The 13,730-nt window shown below is 44.2% G+C and overlaps 1 pseudogene; it reads left to right on the top strand.

Moving 5' to 3' along the window:
- Positions 1-347: 347 nt before the first annotated feature.
- On the top strand, positions 348-13,324 carry LOC146975137 (uncharacterized; annotated as a pseudogene).
- The last annotated feature ends 406 nt before the right edge of the window (positions 13,325-13,730 follow it).

Here is a 13,730-nt window from a genome sequence, read left to right as displayed (position 1 = left end):
TCATACATCGGAATGATAGTCTAGGCCAGGCCTAGAATTTCATCATTTTAGGGACAAGGCCACTTGGCCTTTTGTGTTGACAATTTTTTGAGGGCACAAAGGTCAAAAGCCAGGGCAGCAAGGCCATAAAATAGAAACAATTACTTTAAATCCACTTCCATAATGAATTTAAAATAAGGACTAAGGATGTATACTTATCTGTGAAATTAATAAATAAAACAAGCTGCGCTTGCTTGACATAATTTAGAAAGCAATACAGTCTACAGGAGTGTAGACAATTAATTGGCGGCCGTGTTGTATTCCAGCTCTGTCGAGATGATATTAACTGGTATGTGTCAACCAGGTCCATGAGCTATGCATCTTACTCCCGGTTCTTTACGCACTGGACCAACTCGCACAGGACTGGGGCTGGAGGAGCTGATTGCTGCTTTGACTGCCCTGACACAAGTCTGGTGCAGAACGTAGAAGAGGAGGCGGAGACGACACCAGCAAAGTCTCCTGATTTGAAAGTGGGAGACCGGCGGCCCCCCGAAGCTGAACCAGAAATGCAGGAGTGGTACGAGACCACTACGGATCCGGCATTGTGGAAAGATACAAGCAGCGACAGGATAAAGACCGTTGTTATTCAGAGAGGCGCAGCAGGTCGACTTACCCAGCTTCTGCCAGGTACAGAACTTTTGGAGGTAAAAATCGCCACATAAACAGTGATTTACCATATTGCTGTTTTCCAAATGGACAGAAAGTAATGAGAGACTGGATGATGTAGGCTACTCCCCCTCAAATGGAAATATTTACTGTTTTGCTTGTAAACTTTTCTCTAAATGTCATCATCAGTTTGTTGAGGGATTTAGTGACCGGAAACATTCAGAACGCATCGGGGACCATGAGAGGAGTGAGGAGGCTTCCATGTTATCTTTACTCCACAGGGGCAAGGGCATCAGGACTGTTGGTGTTTCTATGGCAACAGAAATAGAAGCAGCAAGGCAATACTGGAGAGAAGTCCTCAAAAGAGTTGCCATTTTCAATATGAGGACTTTGACAGCACTGGGCAGACCACCCGCTTACGGGAGGGAGTGATCCCCAATGTTTTTCTATTCCCAGATCATCTTTTAAAGGCTTGTCACAACTTATTTTTTTAACATCATCAGTGTTCATGTGTAGTAAACTGTTTTCTTGTCTGTGACGTTACTATACAACATCTTTGTCCTGTCCGCCCGTCCTGGGTGAGGGATCCCTCTTTCTGTTTCTCCAGTTTTTTTCCCTGTTTAAAGGGCTTTCTTGGGTCTAAGGTAGTGATGGGATCGGCAGTTCTTTTGACTGTACTGAATCACTAGAATCAGTTCCTTAAAATGAGTCGTTCAAAAAATTCCCCCCGTCAGACGTTACGGCCGTCGTCGCCGGTGCAAAAAGAAAAAAAAAAAAGTACAGTACAGTACAGACATTCGTGGGAGAAGCAGCAAATATTACTACACGGTGAACGCGAGTCCTGTGTGCACAGTACATTCACTTAACATGATGCTACACAGCTCTGTGCATGCAGTAGGCCTAGGCAGTGAGTGACACAGCACTACATTCAGCACAGTACGTGAACCTGAATCACGTCTGCAGCAGCAGTTCTCTGGTGCAGGTTCGCGAATCACCAGTGAGTGAGTGAGTAACAGCTTCCCCAGCGGCAGTTCTCTGTGTGTGCAGTAGGTTTGCGAATCATGAGTGAGTGAGTGGCAGCGCAAACCTGAATCACGTCCTCAGCAGCAGTTCTCTGTGTGTTGTTGTCAATATCAAATGCACATGCCTCCTACTTGTGCACACATGGCATTGCAGCCTATTGTAAATCAGAGTTGTCCAAGAAGCTGCAACCAAAGATGTTCTCGTTGAATGCAGATGAGGCTACTGATGTCAATATGGACAAGATTTTAAATGTGCTTGTACGCTTCTATGATGAGTATATGGGGAAAGTTGTCACTCAGCATTTAGGCTCAAAGATAGTAAACTTTGCAGATGCCTCATCACTGACAAATGCAATAGCAGAAATCCTCCTCTCATACAAGTTGAACTGGGATCAGGTTGTGTCTATTTTGCTGGACAACTGCAGCGTCATGAGAGGGAAGAGATCTGGGGTGGAGACCCAGATCAGACAGCAAAATAAATCGCTGCTTGACATCAGTGGAGACACAGTGCACATGGTGTCAAATTCTGCCAAGGCCCTTTTGAGTCCATTCAAGAATTTTATTGAAGAATTCTGTATGGAGGTTTATTATGACATCGAAAAGTTTCCAAAGTAGAAGGAATTGTTTGAAGAGTTTCAATCTCTTCTACGCATGAAAAACAAGAGCCTGATCCGCCCCATCAGCAGCAGGTTCCTGCAGATGCTGGAGGTGTACAACAGGCTAAGGGAGCTACTGGATCCACTGGTTGTACACTATTTCTGCTTCCTTTCACCCCATGATCAGCGCAAATACAGGTGATATGGCAGTCTAGTCTTTCCTTTCAATATTTTCTCTATCACGTTTGTTAAATTAAATTTATAGTCAGATCAAATGCAATAATTATTGTTACTCTGTTTACTCTTCTTAATTTTATGTATGACCTGTGTCTTTCTTTCTTCTTTTTTAACAGATGGCTGCTCAACCAGGTACTGCAGAAGCATGGGGTTACAGCTGATGAAAAGGCTAGGATGGATGTACTACATCAACAACTTGCAAAATCACCAAAGGGTCAAATCGATGTAAATAATGACAGGAAGACAAGAATCTGTGTACTTTTCACAGAGTTCAGTAAGCTCACCATGATCGACTTATACAGAGGTGTACTCCCGTCCTTCCAGGTCTTCCTCAAAAGGAACTCCCTCCTCCTCCTCCTCCTCTACCACTGTAGGAAGACCCTCCTCCTCAAAAGGAACCCCCTTCTTCTTCTCCTCCTCCTCCTCAAAAGGAACTCCCTCCTTCTCCTCCTCCTCCTCTACCACTGCAGGAAGACCCTCCTCCTCAAAAGGAACCCCCTCCTCCTCCTCCTCCTCCTCAAAAGGAACTCCCTCCTCCTCCTCCTCCTCATCTACCACTGCAGGAAAACCATTCTCCTCAAAAGGAACCCCCTTCTTCTTCTCCTCCTCCTCCTCAAAAGGAACTCCCTCCTCCTCCTCCTCGACCACTGCAGACCACCATTCCCCCCCCCCCCCTCCTCCTCGACCACTGCAGGAAAATCCTCCTCTTCAAAAGGAACCCCATCCTCCTCCTCCTCCTCCTCATCTACCACTGCAGGAAAACCCCTCTCCTCAAAAGGAACTCTTACTGGAACTCCCTCTTCCTCCTCCTCCTCCTCTTCCTCTTCCACTCCCTCTGCCTCTGGCTCATCTAAAGCCACACCTGCAGGACAACCCTTTTCCTCTCCTCTTGGGCCAAAAACCAACCCCCGGAAACGGGCATCAGGCGTCCTGAAGTTGGATGACTTTGGATTCAACAAAAGGCCAAAAAAGTAGATGTTTACTGTTTTAACTTGTTCAGTGCTGTTTGAAGTTAGTTTTTTGTGTGTGTGTGTGTGTTACACCGTTGTGTTAAAACATTGTGAAAATAAATGCTTGCACTGAAAACTTGTGCAGACGATTTGTTATTTATAGCCCATTAACCAGAATGGTGAAGTCTTGCAAAAAATATTGGTTTCATGCCCTGGCTTTGAACTAGAAGGGATAATGGACCACGTGGTGTTTAAATATCGAGGCAGTATGCGGCCATGACCCAAAGTGATACCTAAATAAATTTTCAGTCAGATGATTTTTTTTTTGCACTTGGTTTGCGCAACTGGGAGGACACATTTAAGTTTTTGAAAGAAGCCCAAGCTTACATGCCCAAGTTGTTGATGAATGATGGCACTCCACTTCATCACTCCAAGAGGTGTTTTTATGTAATAAGAGAGTAAGAGAACAAGAGTTTTAAAGAGTAATAATACAACCATAATGGTAACAAAAGTTTGGATTGCTTACACACTACAGCCCTTGACCCAAAGCAGTAATTTAATGATTTACTCTTTAGAACGTCTTGATCAAGTTCTTTGTTCATATCCTTCCTTTGTTCATATCCTATCCTTTGACGTTGTGTTCAAAAGATGTCTTATTTACTCTTCCAGTGCTTCTTTGGTTTCTTAAGCAAGTTATTTACTTGAAAAACATGAGGACATCATTTCAGAGAAAACTTTGGGTAATGTATTGAAATGTTGATTCCATCGTTCTATATCATTAGGTCTATGCATTGCCATCTTTCTCTTTGCAACCTGTATATCATATCTTTACCTTTATAGCAGGGGTTCTCAAACTTCATGGTGTGGGGGACCCGTAATGGTGCAGATTTTGTAATAATACTATTATTGTAATAATCACAACACAAATTTAGGCTTACAACTTACCATATCATCTTATCATATAGGCTTATCATCTATTCGGTCAGATACATTTGGAACATTTTACTTCCAGAATATGTTACGTTAATACCTTAATAGTTTCAAACAGAATAATTTAATTTCAGTTTGGTCTAACTTGACCTGTAGCAAACTGTTTCAAGGACCCCCTGGCAATGGCCTGCAAACCCCTGGGGTTCCGCAGACCCCACTTTGGGAACCACTGTTTTAAACAGATGGGTGAGACACTGAAGCTAAAAATGTTAATATTAATTACACTCTGTGTGACCAAAAGGTTTGTTAAGACAGGGGCCTGGTAGAAGCTTCTGTCACAAAGAGCCAATCTGTTCTGTAGATGTGGACATTAATATCCTTTCCCCATAAAGTTGTCTCACCTACGGAAGCCCTAAAGGGCCAAGTCCGTATAAATTTTTTTATTATCGTTTTCTCGTGATAACGACTTATTATTTCGTTATCTCGAGATAACAAAGTCTGTTTTCTCGTGATAACGAATTAATTTATTTCGTTATCTCGAGATAACAAAGACTGTTTTCTCGTGATAATGAAATAATCATAGAATGTGTGGTTGACATGGTTGCCAAGCAACATGTTTCCCCGGTGCAATCGCTTCTGCTTACGGGGAAGTAGCAGCTGGTTAGCCGCTGTGTTCGTAGCAGGGGGCTACTACGTATTAACTGACTCGCCGCTCTGTGTGTGTGTCGCGGTGATAATTTAACCGTGAAAAGTAGGCTACAACACACACAACATAACGTTACAGCCGCAGTGTTGTGAGTGAATCATGTCGGGACAACCAGGCTTCCAGGCCGCCGCCGCCGCGGCCGGGCACCGGGGTCTGTGAAGCGGATTCATGAAGCCTGGTTGTCCCGAGTCCCGACATGACTCACAACACTGCGGCTGTAATGCTATGTTGTGTGTGTTGTAGCCTACTTTTCGGCTACAACACACACAACATAACGTTACAGCCGCAGTGTTGTGAGTGAATCATGTCGGGACAACCAGGCTTCATGAACCTGCTTCACAGACCCCGGTGCCCGGCCGCCACTAGCGCAGCGGCGGCGGCGGCCAAGCACCGGGGTCTGTGAAGCGGATTCATGGAGCCTGGTTGTCCCGAGTCCCGACATGATTCACTCACAACACTCAACACAGGTGGCTCACACACCCGGGGAAGGACATCCTGGCAGTGAGGGTGTGTGAGCCCGGCCGCCGCCGCCGCTGGGGTAAGGCGATCAGTGAGCTTCGCCTTCCCCGCCGTAGCAGTAGCGGCGGCGGGGGCGGCCGGGCTCACACACCCAGGGAAGGCCATACTGGCAGCATAGTTAAGAGGAGAAACTTTCTGCTTCTAGTTTAGGAGCAGCGCAGCGGCTCGCGGCTGCAGCTCTGTTCACTTCATACACTGACTCCATTCTCAGTGTATGAAGTGAACAGAGCTGCAGCCGCGAGCCGCTGCGCTGCTCCTAAACTTAACAACAACAAGAAGCAGAAAGTTTCTCCTCTTAACTGCCAGGATGTCCTTCCCGGGTGTGTGAGCCACCTACGGCCGGGCACCGGGGTCTGTGGAGCGGCTTCATGAATCCGCTTCACAGACCCCGGTGCCCGGCCGCCACTAGAGCAGCGGCGGCGGCGGCGGCCCAAAGCACGGGAACTGCCCATTGGTCCGACCTCCCATTGGTTCGACCTCCCGTTACTCCGATAAAATCAACCACAAGTCAGACCAATAAGAGGTCGAACCAGTGGGTGGTCCCGTTAGTTCGAACTGTCATCGCTACTTTGTGACAAGCTCTTCCATTGATAGGAGCATGCAGCTTTCTCTCTCTCTCTCTCTCTCTCTCTCTCTCTCTCTCTACGCACATCACACACATACACGCGCGGCCCAGAATATCACCATATTCAGTCAGAGAGCCAGATCATGTCAGATCGCGCACAACCATCATAAATGCTGATCAAGATGTGTAAACTGATAATCAAAGCCCCCCCCTCCCAGAGTACAGAGTAAAAGAAATACACTTTTTTTTCTCCTCCCCCCTCCGCTCGAGCACGGCTGAACCTGGCCGGCTTGAGCTCACTTCACGGGCGCGAGCCTGCTGCAGCCGCTGCTGCTGCTGACAGCAGACTGAGAGAGAGAGAGAAAAAAAAAGTAAATTTCGCTTTGGTTAGGTTCAGGCAATGAAGAAAGGAGTTGGTTAAGTTTAGTAAAAACAGCAGGTAGAGGCTAGACAGGCTGGAAGCATAATGAGCGTTATATGTTATTAATATGAAGTGCTTGTTTTGCAGTTAATTATGCACATGATCCGTTTGATCCCAGAAAGGAAAAAAGGATCAATGCGCAGCCTCTGTTTCCTTTCTGATTGCGTCCGTCTGTCTGTTCGGAGTGGGAGAGAGAGACAGAGAACCCAATCCACCTGTCTGTAATGTAAGTTTGATTTGATATGAGTGTCAAGGTTTAATTACGGACACCAATGAGCGCGCAGCAGTGCGTAAAAGTCGTGCGTAATGACAGCTCCTCGTTGGTGAAACACAATAAACTGCACCTCTTCTTCCACTTGTGTCTTATTGACAGGTGGAGCCTATATGAATAATGATATAAATGCATAGTGAACGGTAAGAATGGAGAGTTTGACTAATAACTAGTCCAGTTCGAACTAATGAGGACCTCCCATTAGTTCGAACTCTCATTACTCCGATTGTCGGACCAATGGGAGCTCGAACCAATGGGAGGTCGAACTAATGGGAGGTCGGACCAGTGCCATGGACCCCCAAGCACCGGGGTCTGTGAAACGGATTCATGAAGCCTGGTTGTCCCGACATGATTCACTCACAACACTGCGGCTGTAACGTTATGTTGTGTGTGTTGTAGCCTACTTTTCACGGTTAAATTATCACCGCGACACACACACACACAGAGCGGCGAGTCAGTTAATACGTAGTAGCCCCCTGCTACGAACATACAGCGGCTAACCAGCTGCTACTTCCCCGTAAGCAGAAGCGATTGCACCGGGGAAACATGTTGCTTGGCAACCATGTCAACCACACATTCTATGATTATTTCATTATCACGAGAAAACGGTCTTTGTTATCTCGAGATAACGAAATAAATTAATTCGTTATCACGAGAAAACAGACTTTGTTATCTCGAGATAACGAAATAATAAGTCGTTATCACGAGAAAACGATAATAAAAAAATTTATACGGACTTGGCCCTTTAGGGCTTCCGTACTCACCTGCCTGGTATTTTAACATTTTTAAAGTAAGTCTAAGTAGTCTAACAGACCAACTGTATGGCCTTATGGTAAGTGTTGGAATATTGATGTTTGTCCTTTATATTTTAAAGGTATCTGTCGGTCACGGGTTTTGCCATCAACATTGATGCATGGCCACGATGATCCCAGACCTGCTGGAGAGACAGCGGTACGTGTGCATGTACCGTGTGAGTCAAGACCACCTGGAACTCTTTTTCAATTCCATCAGGGCCAAAGGTAGGAACTCTTGACTTCTATGCACTACACTGTTTACCTTTTATACCCTTACTTAACCTTCCACAACAAAAACATACAGCCGAAACATAATTTAAATGGACATGTCAGCTTCTTTGAAGTGGGGCTGTATGAGCTACAAATGACCATTAAGTACAGAGAGGTATCTGATCTCCTGCACTGAGAAACACCAGTGCATCACGCTGCACCAAGACACAGGCAGTAGTCAGTGAGGGACAATGGGCTCTATGCACAGCTCCACTACTTCCTGAACTTAATGCTGCTCCTTTGTTTCCTGTCTTATATTATTGGACAAACTGTTTAATCCAGGTGTGTCTGACCATTGTGACTACTCAGACACATCTGGATTAAATTTACATTTAGGCTATGCAGTGTCATTTTAAATTATATTTTACACAGGGGTGCCGTGAGATTTTATGCATGACTGAAAAAAGTTTGAGAAACGCTGATCAACACCACGGACGTATATTGCTAGTTGGGCAGTGTCAGTGGTGTCTGTGCTCTCATCCAGGGCCACTGAGTACGCACAAAAGTCTTTGACTTTGTCACGTAGTTGACCATAAATGTTATCTGACAGCTTGGTAACGCGCTCTGCCACTGTGTTAGGTGATAAGCTGATGCTGGCAAACTGAGCTTTCTTTTCGGGGCAGACAATACTCGCAGCCTGCAACACGCACTCTTTAATAAACTCGCCTTCTGTAAAAGGGTTTCCTGCTTTAGCGATCATTTCGCTCAGTGTATAGCTGGCCTTGACTGCTTTATCAGCCTCGTCAGTTGCTTTCCTAAAGAGATTTTGTTGCCAGGTGAAACATTTCTTGAGTTCTGCGACTCGCTTCTCCCTCTCATCTCCCCGGTATTTTGCATACTCCTCGGCATGTCTCGTTGAGTAGTGGCATCTGTGCGTATTTCTTTTCTGCTTCAGTGAGTGTTCGGGAGCAGTAAATTACAGGTTAGAGCGTATACCTCCATGATCCTGCAGCAGTATGCCGTCAAGTCCATAACTGGATGCGTCAGCACCTACTACCTTTGGCCGCTTTGGGTCGAAGTACTGGAGCACAGGAGCGGAAGATATCAATGTTTTAACCTTCCTGAAGGCTTCCTCTTGCTGAGGGCCCCACATCCATGTCACAGTTGTTTTCAACAGTTCATTAAGAGGATGCAGGGTGTCTGACAAATGAGGTATGTATCTGCCAATGTAGTTTACCATACCAAGTATACGTTTCAATTCAGACACATTGTTGGGTGTTTCCAGGGCGGTGATGGCAGAAACTCTCTGTGGGCATGGAGCAATGCCATCCTGGCTGATAACGTGGCCTAAAATGTAAAGTGAGCTCTGTCTTATTTTACACTTCTGGCGGTTCAGCTTCAAGCCCGACCTGTGGATGGTTTCCATGACTTTTCCAAGATTGCGGTCCATTGAGGCTCCGAATACTAGAGTATGTTCCTTCCTGGTCCTGCAACAGCTCTTGCATTTTCCTCTGGAATATCTCTGGTGCAGTCGTTATTCCAAAAGGGAGTCGTTTGAAGCGATAGCGACCTTTTGGAGTTGTGAATGTGGTCAACTTTGAACTTTCTTCATCCAGGGCTATTTGCCAAAATCCACTGGCTGCATCCAGCATGGTGTTGAGCTTCCAGCTAATTTGTGCAGAATGCTGTCAACAGTGGGTAGGATGAACTTTTCTCTCCTACACAAATCCTTACTTTTCCCGTTGGCTTGATCACTGGCACCATCCGCTTTAACTCCTCCTCAACTCATGGAAGGAGTGGAATGGGTATACAGTGGGGTGCTGCAACACTGTATGGCTTTGCGTTTTCTTTAACGACTATCTTCACTGTATTTATGTGTCCGTATAATGTAGCATATTTTTCCTTTGCTACCATGTAGAATCACAGACTATCCCTATATAGGGAGCTTTCTGGAATACAGAAAGTGAAAAGCTGAAGAGAGAGTTAACTTTTCATGTGGAAAAAGTAAGCCAAAGAAAATCTGTAAAGTCCAGGTAAGTTGGTTATATCTCAGAGTGAGAATGAACAGCTGTTGACATTCTTCCATCATCATCTCAGTCCTCTAAAAGTAAGCCAGATGATAGGGTCATTTTTATGGTGACCATATATTTTTTGCATAATACTAATGTGCTTCTGTGCCACGACCATATTACTCAGACAATGACACTGTCCTGTTTTCACTTTTGTACATATTTGCTAGTTTCGTATTATGATGAATAACCGTGACGTGCAAATCATTGTATTACCATTTACCTGTATCGAAAGGTAATCTGCTGTTTACTGGGTTTTTGATATGCATGATAGGCACTTAAAATTATGTTTGCCTGCAGCAGCTCAGGACTAACCCTCCATTCTAACCTCATAATTCAGTTGTACAATTCACTGTATAATGACAATAAAGGCTACTTCAACATAAACAACATCACTTCCCTAGATCGATGAGGCAGTGAGGAAAATGAGGGACTTCAACAAAGACCTGGATGAAGGACCTTTCCTACTTCTTCCCTGGGACACAAAGACCATTTACTCTTAGACTTTGAGGAAGGTAAACTGTGTTGTTATGACCTAGTTGTGTCCAGTGAAAAGACGCCATGACTTGCTATAATGCTATATGTTGGTCAGTCATCATTATACTACACAGTTTACTAGTTTACATATTTTTCGTTTCAAAGTAAATATTATTCTTTAATTAACTAACTTTTAAGAGGGTTTACTTCCCTTTCTGAAACAGAAAAAATGCAGACTTTCCCTCAGTTTCGGATCAATACTCAAGCTGTTTTTTGAAAAAGGCCCTTTTATTAGTTGCTCCCTACTGTATTCAGCATTCATGTTCGTATTCTGTTAACCAGCTTGGATTTATTTAAGCATTTTCTCTAGGTGTTAGCTGTCCCTTAAAGCAATTATTATAACCTTTATTTTTTTCTTGAGGACCATTGAGGAAAATACCTTATTTACAATGGTGTTGAGAGAACACAACAACAGCAAAGAAGAACAGAGTTTACACAAGAGAACGTTGGGAAAGCTTAATTGAGGTGAGCTTATTTCCATGTTTTTCAGTTGGAGAATTGCCAGACACATTTGACTCCAACCCTGAGACTGTGACAAAAACAACATCAAGAGAGTTTGATCTAGCTGATACACTCGATGCAACGCCGTTGCTGTTACTGAGAATGTGAAATGGCGCGTTACTACAGTTGGTTGAATGAAACGCAAGGTGTCAAGGTGGCCACACATCAGCTGTCTCAGGACAAGGGCATGACGGTGAGCTAAGGTAACGTTAGCTAACGCAGCACCGAGACTGAAGCTGTGTAGTGTGTCAGTTCAGGCTGCAGCCCCTGAACTGGGACACAGCTCGAGAGTCACAGCGAGCACACAGAAGCACCCACTCCACCGGAGCAGCAGCGGTTAGAGTGCGACAGACGGACTCCAATTATGACACCTGAAACGGTAAACACAGAGCGATCGCTCTGGGTAAACACAGCTGATTGATTGAAAAAAATTACCGCTTGAGTGAATTTACTTCCGTCATTGAAAACAGGTTCTTGAACGTAACTCGGTCAAGACGTATCCTAAAGATTTTTTTGCAGTTCTGTTAGGTCAAGCTGCTGTAGCTACATGCTGACATCATGCAGCATGATGGTGAAATTTTACAGATAAAAACACGTGTTTTCATCAGCATCAGTACAGAACTGAAATGAGGGTTAGAGGGGAATTCAATCAACCTTTATTTAATAGGAGCATTGGAGGAAAAAAACGTTTTAAAGTAACGAAAAAGTTAATTTCTCAGTAACCCATTACGTTTTGGTTTAAGGTTACTAACGGAGTTACTTTTTGAATGAAATAACAAGTAACTGTAACTAGTTACTATTTTTCAGTAACTTACACAACACTGTACTACTTAAGTACAGAATATGAGTACTTTTGCCACCTCTGACGACATGTTCATTAGGAACTTTAGGGTGTCGCGGGAGTCTTTCAACTACATCTGCCGTCGTCTTAGCCCCGTCCTGCAAAGGAAGACCACCAACTAGCGTCTGCCCATGCCCGTCAATAAACGGATGGCCATCGCCCTGTGGAGACTGGCCACCAACAATGAGTACAGGAGTGTGAGTCACCTTTTTGGCGTTGGTGTTTCAACTGTATGCTGTTGGGTGCAGGACTTCTGCTATGCTGTCATCAAGGTGCTGCTTCCTGACCACATCAAGACCCCTGATGCCAGAAAGATGATGGAGATGGCTACATTTTTTGACAACAGGTGGGGGCACCTCAATGTGCCCCCACCTCAAAGACATACACCAATACAAGTACACACATCATTCAGTGGTAGGTGAATACAGACATTTTATGTGAACGTGTATTACTGAAAATAAAGCAAAATAATAAATAAATAAGGGTTGCGATCATGTTTTATTTCAATTCAGGTACGTATTCCAGCTGTTCAAAGACATGGTGGGAGTAAACACAGAAAGATGCAGGTGTACTGGCAACACATTGGTTCATGTCATGATCTCCCAGAACAGTTTGAAGCGCTGCCGTTCACAAACCACCTCAGGTATAGTATTTAACATGCGGTGCATCAGCATCAAAGTGGTGCTTAGATGACAGGCATGCTGCATTCTAAGCACCAGCCTATATCCTATAATTATGCAATAGCCTATTTACCAACTTAACTTGGCTGGTGTGCCCATGGCTCAAGCAACAACTCCAGCAGCTCGTCACATTTGACCTGTGGCCTGATCTCCGATAATCGGTTAACCCTTAGGAGTCGACGATCAAGCCGGCGTGATCAGATTGCATGACATCTTCACAGCGCCGTAAAGTAGACACTTGAGAGTTTTAAGGGGTGCTTTCATTGTTGATTCAAAAGGCCTTGAGGTAGATTTCTTGAAGCCTAGCAATACATGATAGTTAAAATATCATTGGACTATGACACTGTAGGCAGTGCAACTAATAGGAACGCAGTTATGAAATGAAGAGAATAGACAATGTTTAATAATTTGACGTATTGATTAATAAACATATTAATTAAAATGTAATGTATTTTAGGATGATGCAACAAGCCTTGCTGGCCCACAACTGTTAAAATGTTCACACCATTCTGTTACTCCAGATATCAAGAAAAGAAACAGTGGGGAGATACCTACATTTAGAATCCAGACTCTTCTACCACCAAGAAGAGAGAAGCTGAGGGAGATATGGAGAAATTCTCAAACAAAATATAGAGCGTACTTCTGGCTCTATATTTTGTTTGAGAATTTCTGCATTACTCAACATGACTCCCGCAGATAATTCCATCTACGATGAAGACATCCAGGTAGACCCAGGTCCAGTCCCAGGTCCTACATCACCACCACCAAGCCCACACACTGAAGAGAAGAAGCTGAAGAATCAGAATAAAAAGACTCCAGAGAAAAGTTAGCAAAGAAAAGAAGAGGGCTGAGAAAAATACCATTTGCCACCCAAGGAGAAAGTTAATAAATGAGAAAAGGGCTCAGGTGGAATCCTTCCTTCTGTTAGATGAAAATAGCACCATGCTTCCTGGGAAAGACACAGTAGGCAAGAAAGAGAAAAGACAAACGGACCTTCATAAAAAAAAGTTAGGCTAGTGCTATGTTAGTGCATTAATGGTTGTGTTATCTATTTTACACATTTAACTGCAAATAAATTGTGTTTTATAACACTTTTTCCTGTTTCACTTTGCACAATTTTTAAGTCTACAAACAAAAGTTAACTCAAAGGGACAACGAGGAGTTTTGGAAAAGCAAAGCGTTTTCACACTACATTTATGAGCCTCCGCGCGCACCGTAGAATTCTTTGACCGGCGC

This window comes from Trachurus japonicus, chromosome 14 (genome assembly GCF_045865225.1).
Source record: "Trachurus japonicus isolate A0001 chromosome 14, Traja_1.0".
Lineage (NCBI taxonomy): Eukaryota > Metazoa > Chordata > Actinopteri > Carangiformes > Carangidae > Trachurus > Trachurus japonicus.
The sequence above is the reverse complement of the archived record's forward strand: the minus strand, read 5'-3'. Positions and strand labels throughout refer to the sequence as shown.